This window comes from Lissotriton helveticus, chromosome 4_1, assembly GCF_964261635.1.
Source record: "Lissotriton helveticus chromosome 4_1, aLisHel1.1, whole genome shotgun sequence".
In the NCBI taxonomy this organism is placed as follows: Eukaryota; Metazoa; Chordata; class Amphibia; order Caudata; family Salamandridae; genus Lissotriton; species Lissotriton helveticus.
In genome coordinates, this window is record NC_136063.1 from 745,098,343 (window position 1) to 745,114,866 (window position 16,524).

Sequence of the window (16,524 nt, forward strand, 5' to 3'; positions counted from 1 at the left end):
TTTACTGCATTGGTATGTGTAAAAGCAAAAGCGTAGGAATGTGCTGAATTTAATAGAATACAATACCTTTCTGCCTTTTCGTCTACGCCGGTGCCGTTTTGGCTGCCTCGCACCAACACAGGCATCCTTTCACCATGGTTCAGTGGTGCTTGTGTCACATGCAGGAATCCATTTGTGCATGAAGTGGTGCCTTTCTGCAAAATAACAAATCCTGAGAGGCATATTCCTCCATCTACCTGTGCTGCAGAATGCAGCACACATAGAAAGAGCAAGTAAATAGGATAATTAAAGTTATTGCTCCGTGTTATGCCTCTCCTGGAAAGGTTTATCTTTCTGATGCATTACCAGGTATACCATGTCTGGTAAGTCTGGAAATGCATCTAAAACCATGGGAGTTGCATGGAAACACCAATGCAACAGCCATCGAATATCTCCCTGGGTCAGAGTAAGGCAATCCAGCGATTTGTGATCCATTGCTTCACTCAAGAATAATGATCCCACTCAGGGCTACCCAAGGTAGCTTTGGTTATCTCCACAAATGTCATATTAAAGTTGTGCTGTGCATGCACCATGTTGCATTCTGCAAGCACCACACAACTCAGATCATACATATACCGCTGAGTGCAGAAGTGGCAGTGCCACTACTTTACATGGAGGACCATGGCTATCTTTGTGCGTAAGATTGTGCAAAATGCAGTAAGGTAGCCGTGCTCTTCTAGCTGTCTGTGCAAAGTGAATTAAGGTCCTCAACATTTTTATTGCACATTATTTCCTCTGCCTTGGTTTTGAAAGTGTTTTTTTGCTCAACTGTTGCTAGGTATTTCACTAGCCAGGAGTTCAGATGTGTGCCAAAACAGGCTATGACCTGTCTACAGTGCTGTAGTCCCCTGCTGTTAAACATTGCTTGTTGTACGATTTTGTGATCCTCCAATCTGGATTTACACAGTATGTGAAGCATTGTTTCAGGACCCTGTCTGCATATCCTGCACTTCTCCCTTCCATCAGTGTGTTGCTACTGTGGCAGATATAGAGGAGATGGAAGGCATCCCAATCTCTATTTCAGAAACCTGCATTTGACGTGAACCTGGTATCGCGATACGGTTGAGGTTTCAGCATGAAGTACCTGGCTATAGTCATCCAGGCATGGCGTCGCTTGGAGAATGATTCTTTTTCACTCAGCAGTGAGATTTGCTTAATTAGTTTATTCACTGTGATTTAAAATTTAAGCTAGCAAATTTGCGTATCCCAAAGAGAATGTAATCCAAGAGTTGCCAACGACAATGCGAGGTAGGCTGTAGTTTTGGGGCTCTTGTGTCAATTTACCTGCTATAAATGGCAGTTTAGAGTCTGTGTGTTGCCATTTTTTAGTTTAAAATTATATTTAATAAACACTCCTTGCATGGCCAACGTTAATTTTGTTAGGCAAAATTCCAGCCTTAGCTGGGGGTTTGAGGTGTGTTGTGGCAGATGGAATAGGGACCTTAAGGTTTTGGTTATGATATTGTCCTAGTGGAGGACATTTCTTCCAATTAAGGCCTATGGTCGGCCTGTGTTCCATTACGGTCAGTCTGAACTTTTCACTTTGTCCCTGTCAGATACCCACAGTTTACCTGGAGCCGCCTACCCACACATTGTATGCAGGTACTAGCAAAACCAACAACACCCCCACCCAACACCACATGCTTTAGCAAATCTGCAAATCTCACTCGGATGCATGCAGCTTAACGCACTATCTCTCAGCAAACACGCAACCGAAATCTGGGACCTGCTGAACAGAGATCCACCGGATCTTCTCTTCCTCACAGAAACCTGGCTGAATTCAACATCAGCACCCAACATCTTCCAGGCAATCCGAGTGGGCTAGAAGATCACACAAATGGACCACTTTATCAAGTATTGAGGATGACTTGCAGTCATATACAAAGACTCCATCAAGTGCTCAATACTACAGAAAGCACCACACCATTCATCTTCAATCTGTAAATCTCCGAAAACTTCACCCAAAATGGAAACCTTGTCTACTGCCCACCTGGACTGCGAGCTGCGTACACCAAACGCATCGCTGATTTCATTGCCCTCCCACCAACAACTCCAGAGTCTTCATACTCCAATTGTGTGGATCTGCAAACAAATTTTTACTTTGTATCCAGAGGTTACAGCACTCTTCACCAAATACGCGGGTCCCCTCATCATAAAATACTGCCCCTACAGTTCAGTTCAATTATTTATAGGACATAGGACAGCTATTGCTCATATAAATGATGACGAATTGTTATACCATATGGATCAATCACTTAGAGATATACATGAGCTACACATATGCTTTCATCAACATATACTGTAGCGGAAATATGTAACACATGCCAATTTTTACAGAAACAAAATCGGTACAAAGAACAGCTGGATTAAGGCCAAATGGAATACGACAAAAAGCATCAAGTGACAGAACACATAAGGTACTTAAAATGCAGAGCTTAAAACAATAAAGAGGAGAAAGGAGAGTATACATATATTTGAATTTAATTACATTCAACAAATTATTGTTCCACAAAATGGAGCCAGTCAAAGTCTTTAGGAGAACCTCGTTAATCTCAGGAGGTTCGAAATGCTTTGATGAAAATTCTTGGGGAACACCTTGCAAGAATACGACATTTCAGTGGGCATCTCTGTATACAATGACAATCCCACTCTAACTAAAATCAATTTTGCCGCCCCCAAGAGTCACCATTAACAAGTGGTTCACAATTTCAAGAATAACTGTGATTGGTTACCTCAGTTTCTAGTAACAAATAGTTGACTGGCTACTTTCTCAGGTTTTGTGTTACACTGAGAATGCAAAATATAATAATTATTTTTTTCAATGATGCTTTACAACTTTCTTTGCACAATCTGATTTAGCCTAACACGTTAAATGTAATTTATGTTGAACACTGATTAATTCAGTACAGTTCTGTGTTATATGTTCATTTAAAAATAAAAAGTACAAAGTGGCCCTTTTATGAGATATTCTATGTTGTATTGCATATGAAAATGATTTTTAACACTGTAAATAAAAGCACTGTCCAAGGCAATTAAGTTACTGGACCATATTTTGATTCAATAATACAGTTGGATCTAGCTGTATTATTGAAATAATACAGCTAGATCCAACTTTCTAAAAGGGGATCTGTTTTAGACGTCACCTTAAGTTGGGATTTTAAATTTTGAGTCCAGAGACACCAAACTCCGATTTTCCCTCTGCTCCCAATTGGAAATGACACTTATAGTGTGAAAGGTAACCCCAATGTTAACCTATGGGAAAGATAGGACATTCAGTAGTGACAAATGAATTTAAGAGCATTTTACTACAAGGACATGTAAAACCTAAAAAGCATATATATGTCCTACTTTTTAAATAAACTGCATCCTGCCCATGGGGTTTCCTAGGGCCTACCTTAGGGGTGAATTACTTGTATTGAAAATAAAGGTTTCAGCCTGGCAAGTAGGTTAACTTGCCAGGTCAAAACATCAGCTTACAACTGCACACTCAGGCTCTGCAAAGGCAGGCCTCAGCCATATTTAAAGGGCTACTGATGGGTGGCACACTCAGTGCTGCAGGCCCACTAGAAGCATTTAATCTACAGGTCAGGGGCACATATTGTCCACTTTACTAGGGACTTACAAGTAAATAAAATGTGCCGATTGTGGGTAAGTCAATTTTTTTTTGTCAAAAACTTGTAACAACTGAATTTTTGAATGTTCTGAATTCATCTTGAATGGTAAGTAGACATAATATCGAGTTTTTCATTTCGACTAGACATAATATCGAGTTTTTAATTTCGACTAGACATAATATCGACTAGACATAATATAGACTACAAAAATATCGACTAGAAAAATGTAATATCGACTAGAATAGCAATAATATTGATTCAAAAATATAGAATGAACATAATATCGACTAGACAGAATATAGACAACAAAAAAAATCGAATTTAAGGTAAGTTAATATTAATGTTTAATTTTTGTGTAATATAATTCCGTATCGGGTTGTGGCTTTATAGGGGAATAGGGTGGGAAGTAATTTAATAATAATTAATTAAATATGTTATTTAATTAATTGTTATTTATTTAAAATTAATTGGTAATTAATTATTAATTGGTAATTAATTAAAATATAATTGGTAATATATTTTAATTGATTAATTAATAAATATTTTATTTTTAGTAATTTATTTTCTGTAGCGGGTTGTGGGTTTATAGGGGAATAGGGTGGGAAGTAATTGAATTATAATTAATTAAATATGTTATTTAATTATTTGGTATTTATTTAAAATGTATTGTTAATTAATTATTAATTGGTAATGAATTAAAATATAATTGGTAATTAATTAAAAATGATTAATTGATAAATATATTATTTTTAGTAATTTATTTTCTGTAGCGGGTTGTGGGTTTATAGGGGATTAGGGTGGGAAGTAATTTTATAATAATTAATTAAATATGTTATTTAATTACTGGTATTTATTTATAATTAATTGTTAATTAATTATTAATTGGGAATTAATTAAAATATAATTGGTAATCAATTTTAATTGATTAATTGATAAATATTGTATTTTTAGTAATTTATATTCTGTAGCGGGTGTGTCGGGTGATAGTGTAATAGGGTGGGAAGTAATTTAAATATAATTATTTAAATATGTTATTTAAATGGTAATTATTTAAAATTAATTGTTAATTAATTATTAATTGGTAAGTAATTAAAATATAATTGGTAATTAATTTTAATTGATTAATTGATAAATTTTTAATTTTCAGTAATTTATTTTCAGTAGTGGGTTGTGGGTTTATAGGGGAATAGGGTGGGAAGTAATTTAAATATAAATAATTCAATATGTTATTTAATTTAATGTTATTTATTTAGAATTAATTGTTAATTATTTATTAATTGGTAATTAATTACATTATAATTGGTAAATACATGTAAATGATTAATTAATACATATGTTAATTTAATTAATTTAATTTCTGTAGTGGGTTGTGTGTTTATAGAGGAATAGTTTTGGAAGTAATTTAACTGTAAGTAATTACATTGTTTAAATAAGTATATAGTTTATTTTATAAAAAAGTTATAAATTTTAAATTAATTGATTGTTAATAGGTAAATTATTAGTATTAATAGGTAATTTATATTATTAAATAATTTTTATTTCTCAATTTCTTAACCCCTACGCTATCCAACGCTTTCCCTACTGTTACACTCTCTAGAGTTGGAATAGTACATTTTACCCCTACGCTATCCAACGCTTACCCTACTGTTACACTCTGTGGAGTTGGAATAGTACATTTTACCCCTACGCTATCCAATGCTTACCTTATTGTTACACTCATTGGAGTTAGAATAGTAATTTAAACCCCTACGCTATCCAACGCTTTCCCTACTGTTACACTCTCTGAAGTTGGAATAGTAAATTTTACCCCTACGCTATCCAACGATTACCCTACTGTTACACTCACTGGAGTTGGAATAGTAACTTAAACCCCTACGCTATCCAACGCTTTCCCTGCTGTTACACTCTCTGGAGTTGGAATAGTAAATTTTACCCCTACGCTATCCAATGCTTACCCTACTGTTACACTCACTGGAGTTGGAATAGTAATTTAAACCCTTACGCTATCCAACGCTTACCCTACTGTTACACTCACTGGATTGGGAATAGTAAATTTTACTCATTGCGCTGTCCAATGCTTACCCTACTGTTGCACTCTCTGGAGTGGTAATAGTAATTTTTACCCCTACGCTATCCAACGCTTTCCCTACTGTTGCACTCTCTGGAGTTGGAATAGTAATTTAAACCCCTAGGCTATCCAACGTTTTCCCTACTGTTACACTCTCTGGAGTTGGAATAGTAATTTAAACCCCTACGCTATCCAATGCTTTCCCTACTGTTGCACTCACTGGAGTTGAAATAGTAATTTTAACCCCTACGCTATCCAACGCTTTTCCCACTGTTACACTCACTGGAGTTGGAATAGTAAATAGCACCCCTACGCTATCCAATGTTTACCTACTGTTACACTCAATGGAATTGGAATAGTAATTTAAACCACTACGCTATCCAACGCTTTCCCTATTGTTGCACTCACTGGAGTTGGAATAGTAATTTTTACCCCTAAGCCATCCAACGCTTTCCCTACTGTTACACTCTCTGGAGTTGGAATAGTAATTAAAACCCCTACGCTATCCAACACTTTCCCTACTGTTGCACTCACTGGAATTGGAATAGTAATTTTAACCCCTACGCTATCCAACGCTTTCCCTACTGTTACACTCTCTGGAGTTGGAATAGTAATTTAAACCCCTACGCTATCCAACGCTTTCCCTACTGTTACACTCTCTGGAGTTGGAATAGTAAATTTTACCTCTACGTTATCCAATGTTTACCTACTGTTACACTCACTGGAGTTGGAATAGTCATTTAAACCCCTACGCTATCCAACGCTTTCCCTACTGTTGCACTCACTGGAGTTGGAATAGTAATTTTAACCCCTACGCTATCCAACGCTTTCCCTACTGTTACACTCTCTGTGGAGTTGGAATAGTAATTTAAACCCCTATGCTATCCAACGATTTCCCTACTGTTACACTCTCTGGAGTTGGAATAGTAATTTTTACCCCTACGCTATCCAACGCTTTCCCTACTGTTGCACTCACTGGAGTGGGAATAGTAATTTTTACCTCTACGCTATCCAACGCTTTACCTACTCTTGCACTCACTGGAGTCGTTACAGTAAATTTAACCCTCTCGCTATTGTACGGTAAAAATATTGTATATGATTTGTTAATAATATGTACATATATATATATATATGTATCAAAACATTTTTTTTTAAGTTACATTAATTATTTCTTAATTTTATGTTTATTTAAGTATTTTAAATATGTTTATATTAATTTAATTTATTGTTATATTACTTTTAAGTTACTTTTAACATATTTAAAAAAATCGATATTTTGACATTCTATATTTTTTACACTCGATATTTTGGAGTCGATATTTTTGGACTTACCTGTTTGAAGATAGGAAGTCGATATTCTGTCAGTCGATATTTTATCCTCGATATTTTGGCATCTCGATATTTTGTCTGTCAATGTTCTGTCAGTGATCCATCTTGAATATTGAATCCTCATCCTGTGTTTCATTAGTAATGCCATCTGGAGTGAAATAAATCACACGATGGTCCATTTTGCAGAGTAAGTCCCTTCCCAACAAGCTTACAGGAAACAAACTAAGCTGGTACACATTTATCATCTGGCCAATTTTAACTAGAACATATGTTGAAACCTGATTAACAATTTATTTATTGCTGATCCCTACAAGTTAGACTTCTATTGCTGTGAGGGGTAAGTTTGGGACTTCTTTAGAATGAAGTGTAGATTTAGAAACCCCTGTATTAATCAGAAATTAAATGAGATGACCATTGACTTCTCCCTCAGTATATGGGTCACTTTGGACTACCTCCAGAATAGTTTCAAATATGCAATCCTTCCCTCCCTCAGGCACTGTCATTGAAAACGCCTCTCTGACAACTTATCACTGAGAATCAATGGATTCTGCCGATACCCTGCACTTTAGGACTTCTTATTTCTCATGTTTAGCTACATCACTGGTGCTGTAGACATTGCCATTCAAATGTGTACATTCTGGTAAAAATTGCTCTTATTTGAGACATTTCTCTGCATCTATATAACTACATCCATTTCCCCGAATAGTATTCTGTCAGCATTTCAATGCCTGATTTTCCAGCAGATGTGGCAAGCTGAATTCCTAATCATAATTTCAACATTCCGGTTTATTCTATCTTTCGTCATTCCTCTTCCACCACCTTGCTGCATAATTCCATTTTCCATCTGTCTAACATGCATTGGATTCATTACATTCATACCAGTCTGTGAAAAAATCATATTTGAATGAATAATTTTCTGGACCCTTTGTTAAACTTTTTCATTTAAGCAATCATCTGCTTCTCTACTCCCTTCCCTACAGTTTTTGCTAGTTTCAATATCTCGCCTAACTGTTTGTCTGCCAACATAATTCACTCCATTGAACATGATGAATATTCTCTTGTATTAATCCTACTACAAAAGCAGCTGTAAATCCACTAATGTCATTTTTTTCGGGATTTTTACTCCTCTGTGTTTCTTAAAGTTATACATAAGCCTTTCATAAAAAGAAAGCACTGACTCTTTTTGCTTTTATGAAGTGCTCAAAATAAATATTTCACAAATGTATATCCTTTTCAGGAATTATTTTTTCCAATTACTCATATACCTCATTTTATTTGTCTGATACCTTTGTCTACCAATCCTAGCTGGTTCATGTGTGGGCCATCCAACTCATGCTTTGTACTCTACCCAGAGATCATCATAATCCACAATCTCAAATAATAAATTAAAATCCATCCACAATATCTCAGAAATGTGTGTCAAATTGTGTACCTCATTATACCGTTTTGCTTGACCATGTTGCACTTTCGAGAGATTAGGAGTAAAAGCATACACATCATCTCTCATCCATGGCTCAATGTACCTCCCTTAAAGGAAATTGCATAACCATTCCTTTCCCAGCATCTACTCCCCTTGCCCCTCTTTCAGTCATTCAAATTAGTTTACATCTTTCTCAATATTTCTTTATATTACTCTACTTTATTTTCTCAATAAATTCCTTAATATGAGCTCTTAATATAATCAAATCTATTTTCAACATGTGTCAAATAACGTTTGTAATTTCATTTCACATTCTTCATTTTGCTGATGTCAATCTCTAATTCCTCAACTAACACCTCAAGTTTTTGGGTGTGCTTCACTTGCACATCTAGGTGCTTCCTTAATCAAATATTTAATTTCATTAACAATGTAAGTCAATAGCCTATTTAAATCAACATTACCATGCAAGCATATTGCCAAATGATTTTTTTAAATGCAAATATCAATTTCTCTTAGAGCCTCTTCAATTACCACTGTCCTTACAGAAGTGGCAGCTTGAATCCGTATTTCAGAGTGCAAATCTCTGATGGCACTGGGCACTGCTGTCAATATCGACTCACTCAGTGCAATCGGCACTGCTCCCAGCCCCGGCCCGTGGAGGGAGTTTTGGTGGGGCATAGAGGCGGGGCGGGGGAGGGGCAGGGTTGGGGTGCTAAAAACCGGAGTATGGATAATTGAAGGTAAATAAACAATGTAATTAATAAAACGAATTTCGTAGCGCACCCTGCATCACATTTTGCTATGCAGGGCCCGCTACGAAATTCGTTTTATTAATTAAATTGTTTACTTACCTTCAATTATCCATACTCCGGTTTTTAGCACCCTGCCCCTCCCCCGCCCCGCCTCTCCGCCCCACCGAAACTCCCTCCACGGGCCGGGGCTGACTGCTCCAACATGAGCTGGCACCACAGTACTTTCTCCCCAGCAGTTCCTACTAGTTTAACACTAGCAGGAGTCATACCTGCTGCTCTGTCTGTACAGAGGAGGTGTGGAATATAAAAGTTAATTTATACATTTGTTATCATCAGCAAAATCATCTGCTTGCTTTTCTCTTTTATTTGTTTTACCTTGGTCCCCCTTCTTATTCACTATGGCGGAAAATTGCTCCACCCATTTGATCATATCCTGTCCAAACTCATCTCCTACCGATCCATTTTGCTTTCAAGTCAATATTTAAATAAACTCTTCACCTGCTTTGTCACTATCTTTCTCTCTTTCTCTGTCGCCATGCAATCCTATTTCTTAAGTGCCTCAAACTGTGTAGGTCTAGGCATCGGCTTCATATCGTACATGGTTAGTCTCAAGAAAATACTCTCTGATTGAAATTGTTTAGCTTCCTTATGAGCAGTGTATTTATTCTAGTCTGAAATTCAGATACAAGTATAATACCCACTTTGTTTCATCATTTCATAGCCTCATGTTCCTCCTGCAGGTAATTTCGGATCCTCTCTAGGTATTACAGTATCCTTCGGCTTTACTAATAAACATCCCGTTATTCTCACTCAAAATAAACTCTAGATCACAACAAAAGAAGTAGTGAACAGCTGTCAATCACAGTGTGGCTCCATCAAAGGTTAACCTATCACAGTGCAGCTTTGTCAGCAACCAGGCAATCAGAGCGCAGCTTCATGGTGATGACTCACCAATCCCATTGTGGCTCACTGGCTGAGCAACCAATCACAGCATGGCTGCTCCATAAATAGGAAACCTATTGTAAAGCCTCTTTTAAACCCCAAAACCCTGTCTGTTTACTCTTGAAAGGAAATAAAATAAGTAACCTAAGTATGACAATTCAATTTAAACCACAAAACGTAACAAAGAAAGAAAAAAAAATCAAATCACGAAGACAATGCAAAGACACATCATTTGAAACACACCACGGGAAAGCCCAGTATTATAAAAGTTTTCACTGGGCAAGCTAACATCCAGCAAAAATCCACCTGAGCCAGTGTGTTTACTGCTGTGCACTTAGAAGCAAAGTACACTAACTCAAATTAGGCACACAATCCTGTAAACTTGGTAATTCACAATGCCTATTAAGTTGCACCCAGCACCTCACATTACACACCACAATGACAGACAAGTAACCAATATATCTCTAGAGCTTGGAATTCAAGTAATCTGATAACCAAACCAGTAGATCCAATAGAACTTCTAATGACTTTACAAATGTGAATACATCACCACAATAGTAATCAATCCACCAATTGAACCCACAATCATTACTGCATATACAAACAATTCACACAGATAATAGAAATTCATTTCACCGGCACATACTTCAATGCACACTCACAAAATAAATGTTTGCTGCTGATTATTGTGTGTATTTCAGAAAGGCTCTTTCAGCCTTCCTTCCAAATCTGGTCTGAAATTATATTTCTACATTTCTGAGCTAGCCCATGAAGTCTTCTGGATGTTAGTGGGATTGTTCAGTGCTTCTACTTCAGGTCAAGAGACATGCTAGTGTCCATAGTGGTGTGCATTACATGCTTCCTGTCAGTCCTTGATTGCTTTGCTCTTAAGATTTGTTACCCTGCTCTCATCTCTCAGAACTCATGCCAGTAACTGATGAATTTACACTGACCAGGGGAGCCACATTTCTTCTATATATTTTTTGTACAATCGATTTCGTTCCTGCATTCAATGTTTTTACCCTTGCCTTACTCAGAGTGGAGTCCTAGCGGTATTTGTTGGGGCTGTGTGGAATGTAAGCACACTAGGACCCAGATTTACTACAGATTTGTGCCAGGTTTGAGTACATTTTTTAGCACAAAGCTGGCACAAGTTGTTGAGCTTTGGTGCATTGTACAGCACACATATGAAGCAGGAAAAGTGTTGATGGATACATTTTGTACTGGACTGGTCCCCTTGCAGAACAAAAACTATTCCTTAGAAAACGCACACACCTTTGCACTACGGTGCAAGGGTGTGTGCATTGGTTCATGGCAGTGAGCCATATCTTAGTGTGTTTGGGGTTTTTCTGCTCTCTTTTTCATAAATTCCCGCCTTGCTCTTTTAGTCTGTGGGCTAAGCAACTGAAAGTTTCATCTGGCCACTGCTTTTTGGGGACCAGCATGTGGCTTGGCTCATTGTGGCAAATGCTCACACTGTAGCATCTCTTCTGCATGTCATGAGTTTGAATCACTGCACAACTTTTTAACTTTGTGGGTTTGCTTACAACCCATATGGATGGTGTTAATTGGGTAGGGTTTCTTGAATTTTAATCTCTTTGTAAGTTATCAAACAGAAGCCCTCACTGGTCATATAGACCTTCGTTTATCCAGTTGAAGTGTAAGAAAGGAGCTAACATCAGAAGTACAGTGCAAGTACAGTGAAACCAATATGACTCCACAGGAACGACAGAGAGGATAGTGTCTAACCTAAAGGGTTTTAGTAACAAAATTAGTTCAGGTGACAGGTTAATTCAATCAGTAGAATTGATAGAAAAATATTGTAAGAGCATACGTATTTAAATGATTTTGCGCTCTGAATTTATATATAATCAGAAAGAATATGCCAAACAGAATAACATGCACCAAGCAAAATATGACCCAAGTAGGTTCCGAAAAGGAACTTCTCATTAGGTATTCCATGAAGTTTTGAAATTGGAAAGGGGAAATTCTATGTCAAAGGTGCCCGCATCAGATGAATCAGAAATAACATCCAATTGAAAGAGTCTGAGTATTCAAGCATGACGCTTTGCACACTGAGCATGGGAAGTCAACAGAATCAAGAAGTGTTCTTCTGTGAGCAAAAGTCAGGATATGGTCTGATAAGTTACTCTAAAGAGAAAACAGAACATGAAAGAAGATTCCAGAAGGCTTCTCTTTATCATCTTCCACTGAACAAACCAATCAAAAGACAGTGTTCCTCAGTTTAAGATGGACTTCCTATTTTCCCAGCTATGATAAAAAAAAATGCAGTCATCTGGGCGACCTTGAATGTAGCATCAGTCTGGTCTGCCTCGTACAAAATGGTTTCTCCCATTTTCTCAATCTTCATATCCAATTCTAATTCATATAAATATTCAGGTGGCTGTCATTAAAAAGGAATATACACCCACTTATTACAATTGATTAATAAAGTGCACACACATTAATACAGTTAAACAATCGTTAAGCATATATGTTATATGTAAAGGTTGTGGACCTTAATTTATGCTGCTCCAGCATGTTCCACACTGTGCCTTTTGGTCCTTTGGCTTTCAGGAATTGTATATCACTTGCTTGGCTCCGATTCTACCCCCACTGTCACTTTGAGCTCTTCACTGCTGCCCTGTATGTCCTGGGCTTTCAGCCCTGTTGGCGGTCGTGTGCCTTTGTGCCTCCTTCTGAGATGCTATTGTTGTGTTTCTGTGCTTAGGTTGGCCTCCATGTGGCTCAATTCTGGTCGGCTTGATTGGTGGGCACCATGGCCACCCACTTCTAGATTGGCTGTGTGGGACTTCAGCCATTCAAGCTGTTTGGAATTGATGTATAATAAAGAATGTAGGGACAAGGAATGCATTTGTATTTGAAATGTGTATATAGTGTTCGTTTTTTATATTTGAAATAGTCTGTGTTGATTCAAAAAATTGTTGAACAAGAAAATAATTGTTTATTTCTAAATATTGTTTGTCTTCTACACATGGAATTTGTTGTAATAGACATACGTTTGTCAGAGATACATAGTTGAAATAACGAATACGTGAAAGCGCATAACGTTAAGTGATTAGATCTCACGTTCAATATGCAGATTTATGTCTAATGATACCAAATATTATCGTTTTACAATTCATTCACATTTTCGATGCCTTTTCTACACGCTCATAATTCATGTCCAGAGCGCGTGAGCAAACATCTTTTGCCTTAGTATATCCTGTCCGTAGCAATACGAAACTACTTATAGAAAACGTTATGAACATTGGGCATGGCAGTTCGAAAAAATTCACACCAGAAACAGAATTCATCAATTACATCAGGGCTACAATAGTGTAACGAGGAGCTTCACCTTGTTCCAGGTCAATCCCGAAAATACTTTATGGTCCAATTTAATTACCTTAATCGCTGCGAAACTTAAACTAGTTGCCACACCTGTGGAATCCATCCTTTGTAAATCCGTCAATAATCTCCAATCAATTGTATGACTGCTGGATTCATGAAAGTTGCACAATCCCTGTCTGTAGGTAAATACATGATTGTGTGATGAAAAAACAGTGAAGCTGACATGAAGCTAAACAAACAAGTGAATATTCTTGAAAATCTGAGCACTTTTGACAATCCGTCTTAAAATACGTTGTATAGGTACTGTACCCCTCTGGAGAACCTGCGCGTACCAGGTATTAAGATATACTGTTTTTTTAACTGCTTTTCCATTTTTAATATTGTTTTCACTATTTGCCTATCATGTTAAAAGAACGTGATGGGTTTAGAGGACCTTTATTTTGCGCGTAAATTAGTTCTAATGCTAGCCAATTATGATCTAATGGTATTTCATGTCTCATAAGTGTGTTTTTATAGATAGGCATGTCTGAAAATAACAGATAACCACTGAGTTAATAAATTAGTAATTTGAAAATAATATGAGAAAACACGCAGTGTTTAAGGGATAGCAACACTTGTAAATGTAATGGAACATTTGCTGTGATATTACAGAGCGCAACATCCTTCAATAAAGAAGAATATACAAAAAGAAAATGGTTCTGGTTGACAGATGTATTTGTGAGTATTTTGGTATGTGAGGTGGGGGTGTGCATATGTCTGCTCGATTTAGCATCACCATGGGATCCTGATTAATATGAGAATCGAACATTTGTGGGGCCTGAGAACACAATGTAGCTTGCATGTATTTGTGTTTTGATGTGTCCTTTATGTACAAGGCCCTTCCACTTCTGTTGCTACATTTTCTCTGTGCAAAAATAAGGTAACATTTACTTCATAGGTAAATGGGGGCGGTTCCTCCATGAGGGCGGAGGAGCATCGCCCTGCCTGCTGCGAGTGCAGCAGGTAAACACACATTAATAAAAGGGTAATAAATACCATTTTATTATAATTTGTCCCAGACTCACGCTGTTAGTGCTAGGGCAGGGGGCAGGGCTGAGTGATTCCTACAAATGTGCTATTACTCCAGCCTCACCAGTGAGCATGACAGTTTGGCCGGCTGGCTAGAGCCGGCCAAACTGCCTGCCTGCAATCCCAATGCTGTTAAACAGCCAGGAGATTGCAGGCCCAGGCCCCAAGCCTCAAAATATGCACTAGGTTAGCCAGTTCCACCCAATCCTGGGGTCCTTCCCTTTCCTGCTGCACTCACCAGGATGACCTGCGAGGAACAACTGCCCACCACCGAGGAGCTGTACTTAATTAAAATGTGAAGAGTCCCGTCATTTTGACAGATTATACGGACCAGCAAGTGCAACAAATATGAGTTGTTTTTTGGGAGTCGCTACCTACCACATTTTAATGTTGTCAGCTGCCACTGTAAATGCTGACATGTTATGTTATGTTGTGATATGTTGTGGTATGTTATGCTATAGAATTTTTACATATCACACTGGGCCAAAGCCCACCCTAATAGTAAACCCCTACTAGTTGTTCCCATCCTGTTGATTGTGATGAGTTTGTGATTAGTAAGAGCGGAATGGTGAAAGATGCCTTAGGTGAGGAAGACATTACATTTTGTTAATCATATGGGAGCATATTATCAAGGACGGCGTTAAAAATTATCGCCGGTTCAGCGGCAGAAAACTGCCGCTAAAACGGTGATAAGGGGCTTGATAATATGCCCTTGAGAATTCCAATAGAAGTCCATGTTCTGGTGTGAACATGGGCTTCTATTGGAATTCTCCAGGGCATATTATCAAGCCCATTATCGCCGCTTTAGCGGCAGTTTTCTCAGCCGCGGGCCGTGGAGGGAGTTACGGTGGGGCAGGGAGGCGGGGAGGGGGAGGGGCGGGGTGGAGGGACCTAAAAACAGGCATATGGATCATTGCAGGTAAGTACACAATTTAATTAATAAAACGAAATTCGTAGCGCGCACAGCATGGCAAAAAGCAATGCTGTGCGCACCACGAATTTCGTTTTATTAATTAAATTGTGTACTTACCTGCAATGATCCATATGCCTGTTTTTAGGTCCCTCCACCCCGCCCCTCCCCCTCCCCGCCTCCCTGCCCCACCGTAACTCCCTCCACGGCCCGCGGCTGAGTTTTCTGCTGCTAAACCGGCGATAATTTTAACACCGTCCTTGATAATATTCCTCTCGGACCTTTTTATATATGTGTTCATTCCGATAGCTCACTAGTATAATCCATGAGGTTCAGGAATCTGTCTATACCCTAAGATCACTAAATTAAATCCCAGTAGGTCCTTTTAGCCTTCTGCACTATTAGGGTGGCATAATGAGTACAATTGACGGGACGCGCTGAAACTCTCCTGGACCTGCTGCTACCGGCCCTGCTGTGGGGGCTTACTTGCCTGGACCTGCTGTTACTGGCCCTGCTGAGGGGGCTGTCCCTGGAGGAGGAAGCGGATCGTGGCCGGTAGGTAATACAACTACATCTCCCAGTGTCCCTAGCAGCCCTGAGCACCGTCGTGCAGCCGCCAACGCCCACAGCGCGTCAGCCATCAAGCGCTTTAAAATCCTGACGGGGCTACCACGGCGCGGGACGAGCGCGGGAGTGCCCATGCTGCGCCCAGCTGAAGCCTGGGCCAAGGGCGGGCCTGTCTGCGCCTGTCCGCGCCAGACCGTGGCAGGGCAGGGACACACCATTTGATGTTTGAAGCCCGTGCCTTGCCAAAGAGCCAGACGGGTTCTAAAAGGCAAACTGAACTTGGTCCTTGCCTGAACAGCCAGAACTTCCTTAAGGGACTGTGAGCGATGAGATAATATAAGCTGTAACGAGCCTCTTTTAATGTGCGTCTCTTTTATTGATAGCAATACATACCTGTGGTTTTTGGCGCAATTACTAGATTATTAGTCCTCCCAGTACTGGACATCTCATGTATTTCATATCAT